General features: G+C 39.0%; 1 protein-coding gene across 10 annotated transcripts in view; it reads right to left on the bottom strand.

The window, feature by feature from the left end:
* The window catches only part of PCDH15 (protocadherin related 15), an 805,351-nt gene that overhangs the window by 422,234 nt on the left and 367,002 nt on the right, over positions 1-16,115 (bottom strand). Inside the window, exon 1 of one of the 10 annotated variants that reach the window (XM_030486593.2) lies at positions 12,238-12,434. The exons of 8 other annotated variants lie outside the window; for them this stretch is intronic. The gene's annotated coding sequence lies outside the window, so the exon portion shown is untranslated. Of the gene's footprint in view, positions 1-12,237; positions 12,435-16,115 lie in introns of those variants that run through there. One more of the 10 variants, XM_030486592.1, reaches the window with a different exon arrangement.

Here is a 16,115-nt window from a genome sequence, read left to right as displayed (position 1 = left end):
TGATACTTTGATGTTAGTAATTGAGCAAAAGAGCAATATTTTTTTTAAATAAACGCCAGTAATTGCTCCCAAATTCTTTTTCACAGAGCAGCAGATGTTATGCTACCTCCTTTAACTAACATTTTGCTAGAAATACAGTTTTCCTGGAACTTTATAGGGCTTATTAGTACCAATATGCGGAATGCAATGCTTCGCTTTCCCAAACTCCTGCTAGACAATATGACCAATTTCTTGCTTGCAACTGTGACACAAAACCAATACTGGTAATATAGTTTCCCTTCCACTAAACACAAAAACCACCCCAGTCCTCAAATTCTTCTCAAGAGAGAGAGCAGGGCAAGAGGTCCATGCACCAGATGAAGAAACCAATAGAAGGACCAAGTAAGAAGTAGTGATCATATGGCACTCAACAGACAGAAAAAGCAGTGAGTATATCACACTTGTCAAGAGAGACAAGTACAACAATGCTTTATGTTTTATGCTTTTTCTAATTCCCAGGAGAAGCTGCTTAAGGTATAAGTGAACTCAAATGTTTTATGTAGGCTCTTATTTCAGCCAGTTTGATTATAAAGGAAAATTAATTTACATATATTTATTTCAAAATGCCATATTTTGAAAAACATTTGCTATTTTTGAAAAGTTAAATATCTAATATTTTGATTTTAATACTTAGAGATCACTAGAGTACTCAAAGTCAGCTGATTTGGGTCAATAGCTTAGATGTATTTCAAACCTGCTTAAGCATAAAAACCCTTCCTCTTTCAGTTACCCACAGACAAGAGTAAATACTTTAGCATATATTAAACGTATTAGACACTACACACTGAATTTCCTTCCCACTTCTCATATTGACACAGTCAACATATTCAAAGAAATTGCATTAAAAGGATCATGTATTGCTCCATAACACAGCATGAACCCTACGGCTTTCCTGTAATTTTTCAAAACAGATTATGAAACAGAATCATACCAATTAAGGGCAATTCCCACATAGCCAAATGTGGGAATTCCCACAGCCACACAGACCCAAATGCTGTGCAGCTCTCCTCACAACGCTCTTGTGGAGGAATAAAATGCATTCATCTGGCCCAGCCTGCTTTTGTGTTTATTCATAGATTTTACTTCTCTTTATACCTGTCAACATTCTCTATATCCTCCTTGTCCTCTAACATGACTTACCTTTTTACCATATTCTTCCCATTCCTTTCATAACTGTTTCCCTTCCCTTCATGTACTCCTGCTTTTGTTCAATCTAAACCCTTGCACAGCTCTCCAAGAAAACATGGAGAAAAAACATACCAGACCCTTTTCTCAAGTTGCAGCTTCATGACAAAACTTAGTCATAACTAACAGAAACTAAAGACCTTCTGAAAAGCAAGCACACCAAGACCATGGAAAATGCAGTATGTATGTCCAGTACTTGCAATATCACCTACAGACCAAAGTGATCTTCATCAATCCACTGTTTCAAAGCCAATCTGATCAAAACAATGAAAAAACCGCTGGACTGCATTAAAATGTCATATTGCCTAATAAACCTAGTCTGAGATACTGAGGAGCTGAGCTGGACTCTGCACAGAACAGTTCCAGAAGCTCTGACTTATGAGACAGCAACAGATAAGATTTCTACACCATGCTGCTGGAGGCCTCATCATTTTTTTTGGTACATTATACCTCAAAGTACTGTTAATTCCCTCCAGTTACTCAGGGAGAACTGGCGCAGTGCTGCACTATTCTACCCAGTCTTTCTAAAAGATGCAATGAACAGGGATACTGATCCCCTGGAGTTTCGGAGAGATGGATCTGCCATCTTTGGGTTCCCTTCGCCATTGTACAAGAGGACAGTGAGAAACCACAGATGCCAACATGATGATGGCAATTCCCTATAAACCTCTACTGTACAACTAAAACAAAAATATCAGTGCACTTCCCTGCTCTGGGAAGAAAAGTTGCTCTGTAAAGCACAACATAGACAAAGCAATGCTGCCAAAATGGAGGCAGAAAACGCTTTTAAAGATCATTTGAAGTGCTATCCCCTCCTCCTGTTGAAAATGCATAGTTTCCTGCTCAGCTAACACATGCAATATCTCAGATGATCTCACTTTTCACGAAGCTCATGTGAGTAACTAGAATGATAATCTCCTTGCTTTTAGCACCAGGAAGAGGCTTCAGACATATTCTCACCTCTAGATTGGGACAGTATAATTCTGAAAATCAATTGTGGGACAACCCTGAAGGTTCACCTATTACAGCTTGCATTTGAACCATGAAGCCATTGACTCTGGTCTTCCCTTTAGCTTTTACTAGGCTTTTTTGCAATAGGTCCTCTGCTCAAATCATTGGAAAAACCAAAGAACCATGCTTGAGCTGCAGTAAAGATCACTTCCAGATCAGTTATGACATGCACCAAATGCTAAAGAATTGTCAATAAAGCCCCTCCAAAATCCAGATGGCCTGGTTGAAGGACATATTTTCAGAGAATACCACACAGAAGTTTCTTCCTCTTCTGCCATTGGAAAGAACAAACCTGTTCCATCTGTGGCAGTGATATTCTATCTATCCAAGTGCCTTTCAATGCTCCAGAAATATTTATTCGCTCCTTAGAAATAAAGGGTACACACAAGCAGTATATAAGAATGAATTTGCTAACAGTGATTGCCTTATTACATGGGGTAAAGAGAGTCTACTGGTTTTGGCAGAGCAGTATTGAACATGCAAGTCTTAACTAGCCGGTTACAATCTATAGTTCATAAACTCCTCCGTCTACATAAACTAATACTTTCAAAAACCGTTACTGGAGTTGGAATTACAGTGCTTTGAAAAAGCATTCACTGGATTTCCCCAGAACAACAAAAAAAAAAAAAAACAAAACCAAACACAAAACAAAACAAAAAAACCCAACCCAGAAACTGTTAGTAAAGACACTTTTTTTCAACTGCTCCCATCTTAGAGGACATTCCCTTAGCCAGCTTTGAATATAAGGGTATTCTGAATAACTCAGAAATTTGACTGTAAAGTATAAGGTATTGAATAAACTCCTCCCAAATATTAAAATAGAATGAAGCATTTGTCAGACAAATAATCCATATGGATTCAGTGATCCAGAATCAGAAAAATGTCTCTTACCCACCTCTCTAAAATAACAGGGAAAGCATTCATTAGCTGGACTTACTATTACCATGATGCAGTTCATTAACTATGCTGCTTTATTCGTTCGTACAGGAAACCGTTTATAATTCTGCTGGACGTGCTCAGGCTTCCCTTTCACTACAGTTGGAAATGAAAGAAGCTTCCAGATAATGAAAGCCAAACATCTGGCACATTCAGAAAACACTTGCATCCTAATGATGGTGGGAGAAGTAATATTTATTATCAGTTCATTTCATAACAATCATGTAGGTTGTGTTGTGAGATAGCAAGTACAGAAACCTTTCTTTACTGCCTCCATCAGACACTCAGATTTGTTTCATTTCTGTGCATATCTACTGATACCCTAGGTGTCTATAAACTAGAAACCAAAGACTACATCAGCACTGTTTCTTACTTACATCCACTTACTCACTTGCATTTCCGCAAGCCTGCTGAAATTAAGTCACATTTTGCAGGGGTTATATGTAAATGCTTACCCTAAGAAAGAAACCAAGAGTCTGGCTTCTGATCCAAGAGTCACTTCAAATCGTGCAAAGCAAGAGTTAGACATTTGCTTGTGCTACCAACAATGCTCAAGCTTCATGCACATGTGCAAAAGCCATGGCAGACGCTCTGGCACTACCTGCCCCTCAGAAAGCACTCAGTGTCCTCCAAGTGCAGCTGATAATAATGTGAAATACGTTCAAGTGTGGTACCTGGTGTCTGGGAGAAGTGTGACTGCACTTAGGGCAGGAACAAGGGCAGGAGCTTTCCCAGGGGATAGTGAAGGCAGTCCTAAGGAGATATTGAAGGTAATGTGCAGAAAACACTATAAACCCTGCACCCACACAGGGTGGTTCAGGTGTCAGTGAGCTGAAGGCACAGAAGTTCCTCTTCAGCTCTGCTCCAGGCAGTATGGCCAAGCTATATTCACTGTGATCCCACAGCTCACAGTGATCCCGTATGAATATCAATATCTACACTCAACCCAGAAGGGTAAAGCCAGTCCCCCTCAGCAAGGCTATGAAGACCCAGACCAGGATCTAAAAAAAGATAGCGTTGGTGCTGGAGGGGTGCAGACAGAGGTTGACAATGCACCTAGGATGCAATGCCTACTATGACCAAGAACAATTACACTCTAAAGAGAGTGACTATCCCTATCAGGGACAATAGCTCTTTGAACTGTAGAGGGAGAAAGCCTTGATGGGAACAAGTAGCTCCAAGTGCCCCTCAGAATAAGGAGTACCAGTAGACACTGCTGATACCCATGCTCCCAGCAAACATGGTGGTAGTTTAGATTTGTTGAGAGGTAGCAATCTTCATAAGCCTTACAAGAAAAGACCATGGGGAAAAAAGGAATGTGAGAGCTTTCTCCCACTTTTAGGCTAGCAGAGAGGAAGAAGAGCAATAGGGACAGGAACTGGAGCGGTCCACCTGAAAGCAAGCAAGCATGCACCATGGGGGCCTCATTACTGCCTTCTTACATCATTTAGAATGTTCAGTGCCTAGAAATTGCCACAGCTGCCCCAGCTCTTATTGCAGTACAAGACAACCCTTCTGAAGACCTCTAACTCTTCTTGTGACATGCTGCAGAGGCTGTCCTGTGGGAGGATGCAGGCCTAACATGGTCACTGTGGCAACTATTCAAGGCACAGGCTGGAGAACAAAACACCCATTTGCAGGGAGTATCACAGACCCCACTCTGCAAGTCTCAGTTAGGAGTGTTCTTAAAAGAGCAAAGATACCAGGCAGGCAGCACTCCAGTTAATGCAATACTCTGTCTAGCTTAACAGTGGGTCTAAAAAATACTTGCAAATCAGAGCAATTTCATGTAACATATAGGGAGCAAAACACCTTTTAACTGGGATTAAAGCTATCTGAACAGAGACATCTGCAAGGTATACTACATGCAAGTGTTTTGCATGGAGCTAACTCAGTATGAGTAGGAGAAAAGAAAGAAGTTAAACTGAAAGATAAGCAACAAGTCCACCCATAGGATGGTTCGTGTTGCATTCTTGGATCTCTCATGTTGATCCAACATCAAAACAGTGCTAGGCCTTGGATCAATCAATCCTCTTTCTTCTGTAGAGCTCTATAAGCACTAACAGCAGCCTTGAGCTATGTCTAGTGTGCAACTCATCAGCTGAAACAGTGCAGTAATAACCATGGTCTACCACAGCTCAGATATTGCGATGTGGACTCTACCTTCCAGTTGATGCTGAGAAATCTGGGAGGTTCTAAGTTAGTAAATTTTAAGTTACAGGACCATAATCTCTCATCCTGCTTCCTACCTTTAAGAAAGGTAGGTAACCATTGACAATGGTGTGTTCAATATCCAAATAAATCAGAACCATCAAGGAACAAAGAACAAGAGTCAAGGTTAACAGGGAAGCACGTCTTATCTACTTGTTTACAGGTACACTTGGGACAAGCAAGTATACTAGACTTTTGGCTGCATTTCAAGCGGTATGTGCAGCATGAAGATACTTGCAGAAGCAACACCAAGGCCCACCTTAGCTATTTAGAAAGCAAATTGGACACTGCATGGGACTCAAGGGTCATGACAGTACAAATTAAACAAGACTGTAATGGTGTAGCAGAAGCAGACTAGGGCATTCACATCTCACTTCCACAGGCACAGCAGGGCACTTCATACCAAAATAGCACAAACTCCACTGGATGTGAAGAAGAGAGGGGTTGTCAATGCAAGCAATCACATCACTTGATCAGTATACTATCTTTCTCAAAAGCTCAAAACCATGGAAGCACTTTGCAACAACACTAGAAGAGTAGTAAAAACAGTAAATCCCCCCCTCCCAAGCTTTTTTACCAGAAGACAAAAATCCCATGGCTGGGATTCAGTGAATGTGCATAACCTACAGACTGTGGCTAGATCAGGAACTCCCACTTGAGGAACCTAAATTCTTCTGCAACTTAGAAGCATCCTGGCCTCAGTACATTCAGAAGCAATCTGTAACAAACCATTTTTGTCCCAGTTAATCATCAGAAATTACATCTCAGAAAAAACATATGAATCCTCATGTGTTATTTGATTGTCACAATCCTGCTCTACTCTTTCCTCACTTATTTGATCTAAGATAGTGTAAGTGCTTACAAATAATAAGAACATTTACCTAATATATAATCTAATGCGTGTTGGTATGCTGGGAAGGAAGACTACTACTGAGCAATAGTAATTTTTTGGAAATGCAGAAGCATCTTAACAGTCACATAGAAAGCAGATCCAGCTTACATAGCATCAAAGCCAAAGCACCAGAGTTATTCAGAAGATTGAACAACTTCAGTGGAAAATGTCATAGCACAATTTCACTTTACCAAAGGTGTGTGTGATACTAAAAACTGCTATAAAATTTCAAGAGACATTCTGTGCTTTAATAGAGCTTACAATTATTTCTATATGTTGTGATACAAAGGGTTTCTTCTTAAAAGCCTAGATGTTATAGTAGATTTTTGTACTGAAATCTTGCAGATATTCCTCCATCAAACCAACAGTTAATATCTATCTACGCATGAACTTGCTGGCAATTTAGCTAACAGCTACTACTCAGTGAAAGAGAAAGTCTACTCAGCAAAGCAGAACTTAGATTAAAACAAACAGGGCACCACCAAAACAAGGACTGGAGCAAAGAGACACCAACTAAAGCACATACCCAGAATATCTGAAGACTTGACAGTAGTTACTATACACATATGTACACATATTACATACATATCTGAAGAGAGAAAGAAATCATAGGTCTCTCAGTTAGTTAAAAGCACAACAGTAGAGTGGATGAATAAAACATGCCACCTGGAAGCATTAAAGCAAAGATCTGAACCTTCAATGGGCCTCAGGTTCGAATTTTTGCAAAGGAAAAGCTTCAGGTTTGATTATTTCTGCTTGCTTTCTGGCATCACCTCATCAAAACTGTAAACCAGTGTGATGTATATCCGATTTGTGATCACCTTATGTTGGGAGAGAATAAAATCTTAAATATCTTCTCTACAGATGGAACAATAAATAGCATGAGCAGCATTTGATGGAATGCGCTATAAGGAATGCTTCTGCTCCGTCACGACAAAACTAACAACTTCTATATCTATTGTGGTCTCTAGATGAAATAACCACTCATTGTTCAGCTTATTACAACAAAGCACAGTAGCCATAGTTAAAGACAGAGTTGAAAAACTGATGCTGTTAACTAGTCTGGCCTGATTTGGGGCAAAGTTCTTCCATCAACTGTGGTTGGTTCTCCTGGGGTGCAAAGAGCTGCTAGTAGAAAATAACTGTCTGCATACAAACAGCAGGAACCTGAGTAACAAAACATTGCTGCCATCAGCTAACATGATCTTATTATTTCTCCAGACATGGGCAGAGAAGATACTCTCCAAAGGATTTTCTATTCGAGACAGAGATAAAAAGCCAGAAGAGCACCTATATGTTAAACCTCAGTATTGGTTTTGATCAAAATCTGGGAAGAGCTGATCCAGTCAAATTGTATTTGACTGCAATAATGCCATAAACCTTGAAGCAACACATTGGTTTCTGTAGTGTTCTTAAGAGGAGTAAGAAGTATATTGAAACTGTGCCACTATTAGAGAACTTCATTTTCCAGGCACAAAGAGCAAAGAATGCTAATAACAGTATACTCTCACATGATTGATTCAGTGGATAACCTTTGTCTGTATAAGAAATAAGCTTTATTCATACACAATTTTGAGAAAGTTCACTCACAGAAAATAAACTGGATTTGAACGGTAATAAGTTGATTAAACAAAATGGACGAACAAAAGAAAACAGATTTGTAATTAATTATTGGCATTTGTTGGGGGGGGGGAATTAAGGGAACTAACTAGAAAAATCAACTGAATTGAGGAGCTCAGCTATCTGAACATGGAGGGAAAGAAATTGTCAAATCCCAGGTATCAAACCCTTCAGTATTCAAAGGAAGGAAGGAAGGAAGAGGAAGAGAAAGACTTTCAAGAAGAAAGACTTGCCATTTTATTCTGTATGAATGCACATCTAACAGTTAACTACCTCAAATATTAGAAAGGTTTTAAAAAAAACCAAACAACGTATTTTAAAAAAAACCTAAAACCAGACACAACAAAAAGATCAAAAAAGAAAAGATAGTGCGAATCGGCATAACAGATCTCAAAATCCAAACACAGCATTTTTCTCATTTTCATAGCTTTATAAAGATTGCTGGGTGCTCCAAACAGGTAAGGATCAGGAAAAGAACAACTTGGGTTCCCATGCTGCAAGAAGGGTAATTTTAGTATCAGAGGAAATTTTTTATCTTGTTTTTAGTAAGTGCACTAATGTTTATAATGGTATGAGAAGAAGGGGTTGAATGAAGAAGATAAAAAATAAAACCTAAGATACACAAGGGTACAAAAGAGGAAATAATCATAAAGTGAAATGAAAGATTTAGGGGACATTAAACAGCCAAAGCCAGACTTTTGAAATTAACAGCACACAAAATTGAACTTCACCGAGACAGTCTTTTAACTATGATACTGCATACAATTAAAGAGTAGGAAATAAATTATTCATGCTTGAAAGAGAAGAATTTTCTACAGGCCAATAAAACTTACTTCAGTGGCACAGACACCAAGTACACTTCCCTTCAAATTTCCTTCTAAAGACATGAAAGCACTGGAAAATGCGACTGAATTTATTAGGGGTTTAACACAAGCAAGCTTGTGACAGACTAACCTAAGAGATTACTTCATCAGATAACGTTCTCCACATGCTGTAGATCTCATTAATCTGGATTTAGAAGAGTATTCAGCTGTGTCACATGGGAAACAATTAAGCTGCAACTAATAGAGGAATTTAGAGGTAGAGAAGTATCTGGTTCAAGGGGAGACAACAGCAGAAGTCCTGAAAATGTAAGTGACTATCAGAGGGTCTTAAAAATCAGTCTTGGAACTGATCTTATTGAACATTCCAACTAGTAACTGCCACTAGTATTAGGAACAGGTTGATAACACATAGTACAGGAGGGATACAGATATTGGAAGAGAGAACATAGATATGACACAGAAATAACTAGATGCTCTGAAGAACTGAAGTAAAGAAACAGGAAAAATTCAATAAGGCATAACTCAAGGTCATATACTCGGGGAGTACAAGAAGTTTCCTGGTATGCCGTGCACTTCCCAGTGAAAACTGCAAAGAAGGAGGGCCAGGGAGTTTTAGTTAGTTACAACATAATTATAAACCATGAATGTGATGCAGGTGCAAAAAGGCAAATGTGCTACTTGAATCTAAAACAGACACATTTCCTCTAGAAATGGAGAAAGCAATGGTATCACTGAACAAAACACTGGTAAAGTGTAAAAATGAACGCCATGTACCATTTTTATTTCCATGTTACAAGATGTCAGGTAAAAGAAGTAATCAAAAAGATAGTGAAGACACTAGGAGGGGGGGAAAGACTGTATTTACTCTGGAAATAAGGAGAAGGTTCTGAGTGTCAGGAGCTCCAGGGACAGAAGAGCAAAAAACCAAGCTGTACTCTTGTTTTCAGATGGGACTCAATAAGTAAGCCTTATGGCATTAAGGTATGGCATTAAGGCTGCAGTAGCAAAAACCACACCTGGACACACAGATTTTTTTTCTAATTTAAAGCTCCTAACACAGATCTAAAATTATGAACTTAGAGCTAGTAGTCCTAAAACCAGCTACAGATGTCAGTGTTACCACATCTTAGCCCTGAAAGTTCAATGTCAATATTAAACTACACAAATGTCCTTCACAAGTCCACCCTTTGTGAAAATCTGGGGTTATTTTTTGTTTGTTGTTTAGGTTTTGGGTTTTTTTTAAATCATGTTTGTGGATAATGGACATTCACAGATGAAAAAGTAAATTGTGTGTGTTGTTAATAAGTAGAAATGAAGTTTAAAACTGGACATCTCAAAGCAAAGCCTGCAGCATACAAGGAATCAATTCTCTCTTTATACCTTTAACCCTTACAACAATTTAGCTGTACAGTACGTGAAGACCAGAACCCAGCATGGCCAGTTAATTTAATTTTTAATCTTAATGGCTTAAATTTCCTTTACTTCATATTATTTGTTTCTTCTGCATAAAGACCCATCTACTAGTTCTAAAAAAGATGTTCTCATCAGAGAATCCCATACACCAGTAAATCAATAAACTAAAAAGAAATAGAAAAATACCAACCCAAAACAAACAAAAAAAAAACTTCGTTTTGGTGGTTTGGTTTGGTTTTTTGTTTGTTTCTTTGGTGCTTTTTTTTAAGGGAAGAAAAGCCTCTATCAAGCCTCCCCACCTTTCTAAAGAGCATTAAAAACTTTGCACCACAATTTTACAGGCGACTGCCTTTCTGGCAAAGCTATTACACCTGAGCAAATATGACACAAGGTGACAATACAATTATTCCAACCAGTGATTTAGCACAAGTAGAAAACCATAAAGAAGATATCGAGTCACAAACCTCTTTACAGTCTGTGTGTTCTTTCTCCAAGGGTATAAGGTGTGAAACACAGCAACTGGGCCTAACTTTTTTGTTTCAGCAGCTCAGTACAACAGCTGAGAAAGGAGCACTTCATCGTTAAGCATAGCAGACCTTTCATTAAATTGCACTCTTATTTCATAGGGTTATAACTACAAAGCCATGTGGATTATGTTCCTGAAACCTGAGTACTAACACTGACAGATAAAATGCATCAAATAACCCCCAGCTAACCATTCTTCTGCCTCCCCAGGAAAAGAAAACCAAAAGCAACAGTTACATTCAGATAAGAGTAACTGAGAATTCATACACAAAGTCTCAAACTCTCTAAAGCAAGACTCAGTCCTGTAAAAGTCCACAATACATTAATATTAAAATCATTAATTATTTACTGTATGTCCTATACTATTAGCTTACCAGTTCCACCAATCAGCTGACTTTATAAGAAGTAATGAAAGTAATGAAAGACCTAGAGTTAACCATACACAGGAACGTGTTACCCTCTTGTAACAAGATAGCACTTTAAATATAAACTTCCTTCTTGTGTAAAAATACACAAACACATATCCTTTTTGTCTTCGAATTCTATGTAAAGTATAATAAACTTATCTGTAGTTCTCCATATTAAATGGAATTCAGTAATCAGTAAAATTTATCCTTTTTCTAACCTAAAGCAGTGTCTTTAGATTGCTAGCAGAATTGCAATGAACACCAGGCAAGGAAAATACAGAAATCCAAGAACAGTAATTACTAAAATAATATGAAGCAGCCAAAGTAGCACACAAAGAAGCAGTAAAAAAAATGCCATGAAACAGGAAGAGTTAAATATGAAGGATATTCAAAGTATTAACAAAAAGCTGTCTTTTAAAAAAATTACGCTTATTGTGCTGAGAAAAAGGGGGCGAAGGAAAGAGAGGCTAAGAGAAAGTACTAAGTGAAGTTACGATTGCACCGAGTTTAGATTTGTATTGACACATTAGCCATGTACAAGCCCTTAAGTTTACTAAGCCTCAACTCTAAAAACTGCAAAAAATTAGTCAAAGTGCTGCTTGACATGTTAGCCTGTTTTGAGTGCTTCTCTGAAAAAGAATTCCTCTGAGGAAGAGGAAAGCGCTTGTGGAAGCTATACTTTGCAATAAACATCAAATTTCAGTACAAATAATTAAGAAGCAAGTGTTAAGATCTTTTGCATTTCAGTGCACGCTGATGCGAGAGACACAGAGCACAGTTTCATGAAGGACATTCTGCTTAAATAAAAAAAACAGGCTCTTTTACTGACTCCCCCCACTCTATAGCTAATGGAATGAGGGGTTCACAGCGACAGATTTTTCTAAACAGATGAAAAACTATTAGTTCTGGTGACAATTTTGCCTTGACTGAATTCCAAGGGACAGAAAACACCAAGAAGAAAACCCAGCCTGACTTAGCAGTTCAAAGTTTGCTGCTTTGGGTTCTGCAGCAAGTTTCTCCTCCAAACCTGTACACCGAGTAATAACATAATCACAGTAACTGCTCGCTGCTCTCTACTTCCAAAATAAACACTATAAAAGATAGAGCGACAGCAATTCCTAGGCACGCATCTGGCACAGAAACAACCCAAGGAACAGTAAGGACAAGAAAATACCTTCCACATCAGCCCAAGCGGCACACAACCACCATCCACCGTCCGCTCTGCAGCACAGCCGCTCCACTCGCCCGAGGCTGGGGCCGCCCGGCTCCGCGGCGCCCCAGCCCCAGCCGGCCGCGCAGGCGAGTCAGTACCCGGCGCCGCCGGGCGCCTCCCGGCAGCGCGCGGGTCCGGGCGCCACGGGCGGGCGATGCGAGGTCCCATCAGCCTTCCCGCAGCTTTGTATTGGCTCCTGCTGCCTTCTCAGCGGCGAGGAACGCAGCAGCTTACGCCTCTTTAGGAGATCATTTGACAGAACAGGAGTAATCTCTTTAAAGCCCTTCTCAGCACAACAGTGCTGCTAGTGAATCTATGTTACCGGAAATAAAGGTGCCTGATGCGACTGGCTAAAACCTAAGGTGGCACCATGTTTTGAAAATATATTTGTCTTTTATTTGTCTTCATTACATTTGAACAGCATTTATTGAAACTCACGTTCACAAAAGAGCCCGCACAGGCTCACAATGCAATTCATGTGAGACAGCATAGCCATCAAACCAAGTTTATTAAAAGTTGAATGATTACTAAGAATTTTGGGGGATTTCACACCAAGCATTGACCCTCCCCAGAACCTACATCCATATGGGGTCAAGTAAGACTATCCGAATTTGGGCTTAGCTTTAACCAGAAACTTCCATGGCTGCAGGTTCCAGCATGAGTGAGACAAGTGTAATTACAGAACTTGATGTGAAATGGAGAAAATGTTATGATAGTGTTTTGGCCCCTCTTGGCAAAGGATGGGCACCAGTTAAATGTGACTGGACTGGAAATAAAAGCTGGTGGTTATCTTCTACAGCCTTTTGTGGCCAAAGCAAAATAACTTCAGAGGTCTGGGCCCATTTCCTACTGTATTGTTGTCCCTATTACAAAAGAAGTGCAATGTTTTTCAAAGTAAGAGTATTTTTTTGTCAGGGTACAGGGTGAGACTAAATAGAAACTCACAACAAGAGATTTATATTGTGAAGTAACCTCTATGAAATAATACCATAGCACATCCCGCTCGTTGCAGAGGGGTTTGACTAGATCACCTTGAAGGTCCCTTCCAACCCTGACTATTCTGTGATCAGTTACTTGAAAACTTGTGCTGGGACTAATATTGCTCATCAGCTCTTTTCAAAAATAGATACAGAATTACTGCAAAACTGTCTAATGCTACTGGTCCTCATACACAAGCCCTACCTACCTGTAAGACTTCAAATCTGAATTTCTTTAGAAAGAAACTCACGAAACTGTAATTAAGACTTTTCAGAATGAGCATTTTCTTTGTCCTATGAGAATGAGAATATTATTGATTCCTGAACATTGAAAATTTAAAAAAACCCTCAAAACCTGGGGTCATTACTCTTTCCCAGTGTAGGCGCGTGCATTTAATTTGTTCTACATATCTTTAGCTTTCCTGTGAGATACACCTGTCCATAGTATAAGACACAAACATCTACTTCTGTAACAGTATTCAATGCTCACATGTTCCCAAAGCACCTAGACCAACTCCCATTAAACCAACAGTACAGGATCTTTGAACCAGAATTTTGCTTTCCCCAACAACAAAAGAATTCAGATAGGCAGAAAGGACGATCCAAAAGAAACTGCCACAAAGTTTCTTGCTTCAGCACGGACATGTATATTGAATATTTTATATGCTACAAGAATGTTATTGTTAGTTTCACATTTTCTCAGAACATTATCAAAAAGAACTAATTCACCTTATGTTCTACAATACTCGAGTGTTTTGCATAAGGAAGTTATTTTGGAAGCATAGAAATCTGACAAAAATAAGAGTGATTGACTTGAAATTTGCTCATTAATTTCTTTACCTTCTGTGAGGATTCTCACCAATGAATATGTACGAAACATATCCAGGGTCACCACTTCACAGAGGATTTTCCCTACAATCAATTGATGAGCATACCAAAGTCTCCTTGAAATGTATTTACACGGGTATAGTGCAGCACAGAGAAGATAGATAACAATACGATATTGCCAGACCCAGAGCAGTATTCTGCACTCAGGTATAAGGCGTCTGGGAAGAAAAAAAAAAAAAAAGAAAAAAGAGAAATCTGCTTTTGCAAAAAGCAGGAACTAAAGTTCCATTAGAGTCTTTTCTGTTCTTCACTGACTTTATCCCCACCTACCATTTCCAGGAGGGTGTACCTAGGAACTCAAGTTTGACCCACCACTGTCCAAAACAGACAGATCTTCTGACTTACTGCAAAACTGTTGCAGGACTCTGATTCTGCTCACAGTTTTATGTGAATACAACAGGTTCTTCAGTTTAGCCTTTTAAAATATGTTCTTATACAATGTTACTTCCCATCTTCCAGCTATTTTAAACACCTTATATGACACTGAGATCATTGGAAATTATGGAGTTTGTCCTCCCAAAACACATTTCTGGGCATATGAAGGAGAAGGTGGTCATTGGGATCAGTCAGCCTGGATTTACCAAAGCTAAATCATGCCTGACCAACCTGACTGTGATAAAATGACAGAAATAATAAAGTGATAAAAAGTGGATGAGGGGACACCAGCTGTTGTTTCCCTTGACTTTCTCAAGACTTTCAGCACTGTCTTCCACAACATCTTTGTATCCAAGTGAGGATGGTAAGGTCTAAGTGTGTGAACTGAATTAAATTTATTTAATACATTTAGACATAAACATAATTAAAAAATGGGTAAACTAAAAAACTGGTTGAATGATGGGGCTCAGATGTGGCAGCAGAAGAGACAACAGGTGTAAGCTGAAACAACAACATAAGGATAACTTTTCCCTAAGAGCAGAGGCAAGCAGTGCAGCAGGTTGCCAGTGAGGCTGTGCAGTCTCCATCCTCAAAGTTTTTCAGGACCCCACTGGACAAAGCCCTGAAGATCCTGGTCTGACCACAGAGGTGGCCCTGCCCTGAGCAGGATGAGCCATGGGCCTCACAAGTTCCCTTCCAGTGTAAATTTTCTATCATTCCTAGTCTTGCCTCCAAGTAACTTACATACTCACATAAGCAGGTGGTGATTTATTTCATTACTGAGTAGTTGCTAAATATAGTTGAGAAATAGTAGCTACTACTTAGAAAACAACTGTTGGATCAAGTTACTAACATACGTATTTCCAATTAAAAGCAAGATCATAACTGCACAAAACAGTTAAAAATCTTTTTTAAGATGTTGTGTAGATCTGGTTCAGGCAAATGAAACTACTTGCAGCTTACCACCGTCTGTATGTTTTGCAACCTAAGGAGAAATATAAGCAGCATAAGGAGGTTGTTGGAATTGCACTAGACAAAATACAGAATCATTTTATCTATGACCTGATGCAATGTTTTTACTATTTTCCTGAAAAGCAGGAAGTTTGCTGCCTTAGAAGGCAGAAAATGAGGATATCAACTAAATAACTGTAATCAAACTGAGTTCAGGGAAGGAGGAGAATTAAAAAATTTTAGTTCTTGTAAAAATGGCTTAGTTCTTGTAATTTCAATTTAGTTGCTTTGAATTTGGAGTAAAATATTTGGCTATTTCCCTGCAAACAGAAGTTTATAATAACATGCTGACTGTCTTTTAACTATAGTAATACTAGTAGGCCATTATAATATGTGCCACCAGGCATTCAAAAAAGACCATCCTCCTTCTATGTGAAGACATTTGAAGAACCAAAGGTGAAAAAAATAAAAACAATTTACAGAGGCACATTGCAAACGTCTTAACTCATGCCTTTTTCAGTATTTTTGTCACCAAGAGGCAAGGTATAAAGAAACATCATCAGAGGCAACTGTGGAAGGAATTGGGAAGGCTGGAATGTATTCTGCAGAGACCTGCAATCTGCCCATCTGTTGACAGGGAGGGATTAC

This window comes from Strigops habroptila, chromosome 5, assembly GCF_004027225.2.
Source record: "Strigops habroptila isolate Jane chromosome 5, bStrHab1.2.pri, whole genome shotgun sequence".
In the NCBI taxonomy this organism is placed as follows: domain Eukaryota; kingdom Metazoa; phylum Chordata; class Aves; order Psittaciformes; family Psittacidae; genus Strigops; species Strigops habroptila.
The sequence above is the reverse complement of the archived record's forward strand: the minus strand, read 5'-3'. Positions and strand labels throughout refer to the sequence as shown.